Raw genomic sequence first — 4,735 nt, 5'->3', positions numbered from 1 at the left:
CATCAAGAGTTCAATGGTTTTTAAGTCACTTGCGTAGCGTAATGTCGGTTGTCAGCAAGATACAGATGACTGGTTTCAAACATTCTTAATGCACAAGTTTCTGAGAAAGTATATTTGATCCTGGCATCACTTGATTCTTGAGGATCAACAAAAATATCCTCTCTTCACTCTCCGCCACTGGACAGCATGTCATGCGCAAAAGAATGTCTAGCATCATGAGGGTTTTAGGTGAGATATCATCCTTCATAATTCAGTATAGTTCAGGTTTGTTTGAAATTCCAGAGTTGTCATGCATTTGTGGACTAGAGCTGGAGTGGGCAAGCTCATCAAGGCAATCGTACTTGTAGAAGGCATGATCGTGGACATAGGAAGGAAAGTCTTGGGACTTTCCCATTATCACCTCAGTTTTGAAACCGCTCGTGATCAAAATAAGTTTAATCTCAACATAAAAGCCTTCACAGCATAGTTCCTAATACCAACTCATCAGTGCCAGGCAAGGAACTACGCTTATTTCAGTTCCTTAACACTAGGTTGGTAATGGGACACTTTTACGACCTGTTAAGTGATCATTTTCCTTGAATTATGTCAAGAGTTTCAAAATGAATTTTGAGGTGCTATCTGTCTAGAAAAGTTGTCTCATGAGTTGAAAAAAACTCGACATTTTTTTGGAATATCAATTCCATCTCTAACCTTGTCTTTGCACAACATTTCACAACCTAAACTGTGTGAAAAAACGGGTCTTGTTTTTGGCTATTTTAAACTTTATGCAACTATACCACTCTAGAATTCATGTTTGTGAGGTCTATAATGTTAGAGAACTATCTTTAGTAGTCCTCAACATGTTCCGATGCTTCTAGGGAGAAATAAATGTTAAAGTTGTAAGTTATGACCAAATTACAAAAATTGTCAAATCCTGTTTTTTAACCAATTTTAGCTCTTCTATGATTTTTTTGGTGGCTTTCATGATATCCAAATGTAATTTTGATTTTCTATGTCGCATATTGTAACATAAAGCTAATATTCCTTGAGTTTTGGGGCACCTAATACTCTATTTTGCATAGTAGACAACGATGGTTGATTTTTTCAATTACAGAAGAAAACGAAACATTCTAGTATATCAAGTATAGCTTTTTCAATATTGTTAGTTTCTTCTGACAACTACATGTATTTTGTAGGTAGTAACCATATCTAGTCGTAAGGATCAAATTTGGCTAGATATTGAATAGTTTCTATGGGATTCTATAACTCATAATGTTGAATCCAGTTTTTTCATGTTTGCTTTTTCATGTTTGCTGTATTTAGCACTTCATCTTTGTCCCCAAGATTCCCCTTGTAAGAGATGTATTATTCTTTTGACATGCTCAATGGCTCCTTATGAACGTAAAGGACAATAGGGAACTAAGAAAACATGCATATATTATATGTATTGAGCGTGGCTATAGAAACTTTGATGATAGGTTTGCAGAATGATAAAAATTCAACTTTTTTGTACCTATTTCTTTTGGCAAAACAAAAAATAGTGAGTGAGAAGCAATCATATGTTCAGATCACCAACCCATTGAAGTTAACTACGGAATTTATCTCAAGTCCTACAAAAATCCCTAATCTTATTTTTATGCAATAAAACGTAAGAAATGACAGTTTTGATGAAAATGTACTGGTCCATCAAGTTTGGAGGCTTCGTGTGACCAAAAGATGAGAAATTTTACAAGTTTCTTATTTTTTCCATGTGTAGTAGGTCTTGAACTATAACCTCATGAAAGGATTTTACAAAATGAGTGGATCTACTATGGTTTTGGAGGTTTTTTTCAAACCCCTGAAATGACACTTTTATGTCCTGTTAGGTCACTAACCTAGTGTTAATAAGATAACTTGTCTAATCCCGTTCAAATGACAATTGATACCTCTTGCATTCAAATCCGTTTGGTCCTACATGTTGACCAGAATCTATTTTGTTTTGTTCCATAAAGGGGGGCGCTTGTGAATTAAATTAGAAGGTCAAAATTACATGATAGGCAAAATTACAAGATAGGTTCAGAGGTAGGCTCGGAGACAGTAGTGCAAAGGCCATATGCATCTTTGGTTGCCATGATTCCTTGAAATATAGAACTATTTAGGAGGATAGCTACAAAAATATTTAGTGTCTCATTCAGAATTTTTTTGTATGTGTTGTAGTAGCCGGATTCCATTGTTGTACTACCTTTGGAGCTTTTCTCCTTCATTCTTGTATTCATCGGTCATCCTTTGGAGGTGAGTATAAGATCCGTCCAGCAGTACCTCCTGTTTGTTTATATTTGACCTATTGTAGAATCCCATGCAGTCGGTTAGCACCTTGAGATTAGCTTGGTAGAGGCGGCATTGGTCCAACTAAAGCTGATTAATCTGCAAGTTGACATTAGCAAACACAGTACTCAGACTTCTAGCTTGGTAAGAGTCATCAAATAACTTGTTATTCCTCTCCTTCCAAATGATCCATAAAAATTCACCCCTAATTCTGTTCCAAACTACTGAGAAGATTGAGAAGATGGAGACCGAGTCTCCCATTAGCAACTGCTTCCAGTTTAGGCAAAAGTCCAGAGCAGCATAGAGCGGAGCAAGAATATTTTGAATTTTAGTACAATCTTTAAACAGGTGGGGGATATCCTCCACTTCCCTTTGTCAGTTGACACACAAGCCCGGCCCTAACCTTGCTGACTAAAAGCGATTGCCTGCCCAAACAGCGCTATGCAAAATTAGCCAAAGCAGAACTGAATGTTTAGCAGGTATTCCTCTATTTACTCCGTTTTTAATTTGAAGTGCCATTGCTTCTTGTCCATAGAAACATTCCAGCGAGCATTAAGAAGGACATGCACAGAGGTAGGCAAAGTAGGGGGCAGAGAAGGTGGGTGGGAGAGCATACTCCCCTGTTGCCAGTAGATGGCCTTAGTTGAGGGTGAGGAACTAAGGGCCAACATCCATTCAGATGTCTTCAGGAAACTAGACCTTCTAGTTTGGACTAGATTTAGTTCCCATGGTTGGAGGCGAGCCTTGTGGATGAGCTCTATGTCGTTGAGCCACCTGTATTCCGTCTTGTGCCAGAGGTCTTGCCATTTCACGAGGCCTTTGCGGTGAATTCTCCTTGCAGTTCTGAGTTGTTGTGGGTTAAGAGGGGGAAGAGGGGGGGGAAACCACCATAGCGATTCCTTTCCTGTGAGTGGGAAACTATGCTTGGATTCCCAGTTGATTATGATGTGGCCTCTGTACCGGTTCCACGCGTTCCACAGTGACTTGAGAAGATCCGAACCACCAGTAGTAACTTCTTTTGTGCTGAAGAAGATAGTGACCCAAGGGAGGCAATCCCAGCCATTCGGTTTACTTATCTTAAACTGATGAAGGTTTTTGAACAGAAGAACTGCCCACTCTTCTTCCCTTTGCTCAATATCTGATGACTAGTTTGACAACAAGTTTGTCAGCCCAAGCCGTGATGTTCGTAAGGCCTAGCCCCTCTTCCTCCTTCGGGAGGCAACATATGTTCCACTGAACCTTAGCCATTCCTGTTTTAAGGGGATCACATGACCATAGGAAGTTGCGGCAGACTTTGATGATGCTCTTCAAGTGGGAGTTGGGGGTACGCCAACAAGAGAGGAAGAAGACCACATAACTACATAGAAAGTGCTTGATAACTATAGAACGACTTGCTATGTTAGATTGAAACCCCAGCCCCATCTATTAAGCTTAGTGGAGAATCTCTCAACGACCCATTGCCATCTTTGTCCAAGAGTAACTTTGAAGCCAAACGGGATGCCTAGAAGTCTGAATATCACTCCATCTTGCAGAATCTTGCACCCTTGGTCGACAATCCATTTCGGGAGAGGTGAGAGAGAGGATTGAATTGCTATGATTGATACGGGAGCCCGAGGCCTCGCAGAAGACATCCAAGCATTCCCAGAATAACGCTAGAGATTGATCATCGTTTTGAGGAAGACCATTGGTGTCGTCAGCAAATTGTGAGACACATTGTTGCTGGCCATTGGGTAGTTACACACCTTTGAGATTACCACTAGTCATTTTGGCTTTGACTATCCAGTTGAGGGCGTCTGCAGAAATAGCAAACAAAAGAGGGGCGAAGGGGCACCCCTGTCTTACCGATTGATGTAGAGGGAAGGGGTCAGAAAGTGAATTGTTGAGGGCGACCCTAGCAACTGCATTCCCCTGAGGGTGCGGAGAAACCTTACCAACATAGGTCCAAACCCCATAGTGACCAGACTCTGGATGAGAAACGACCATTCTAGCTAAGTCGACTTTGACAAATATAAAATCCTGTCCAGAGGCTTCAGCGTGCTCAATCCCCTCCCACATGGAGATAACTGCCTCCATGATCCTTCTTCCTTTGATAAACCCTTTCTGCTCAGCACAGAGCCATTCTGTCAAGGCCGAAGTAATTTTGCTAGCAATGGCTTTCACAAAGATTTTGTACGCAGACGCTAACATAGTGAGGGGCCTCCAATTGGCCAGTTGTTCCTTGGGGCCTTTTTTATGAAGAAGCTTGATAATACCAGTGTTGATGATGGTTGGGAGAGCTGAAAATCTGACAGCCTCCTCCCAGACCATCTTCAGCATTGGTGCAATCATGTCTTTGAAGGCTTGCTAGATTCCTGGAGTTTTCTTAACCTTGAGGGCATCGATAGCCCTCTTGATTTCCTGTGAGGTGAGGGGGGGGATAACCCGCTTCCTACTCTTTTGGATCTACTCTCTA

This window comes from Adiantum capillus-veneris, chromosome 14 (genome assembly GCF_014529385.1).
Source record: "Adiantum capillus-veneris isolate H3 chromosome 14, ASM1452938v2, whole genome shotgun sequence".
Taxonomy (NCBI): domain Eukaryota; kingdom Viridiplantae; phylum Streptophyta; class Polypodiopsida; order Polypodiales; family Pteridaceae; genus Adiantum; species Adiantum capillus-veneris.
This window is presented reverse-complemented; position numbering follows the sequence as displayed.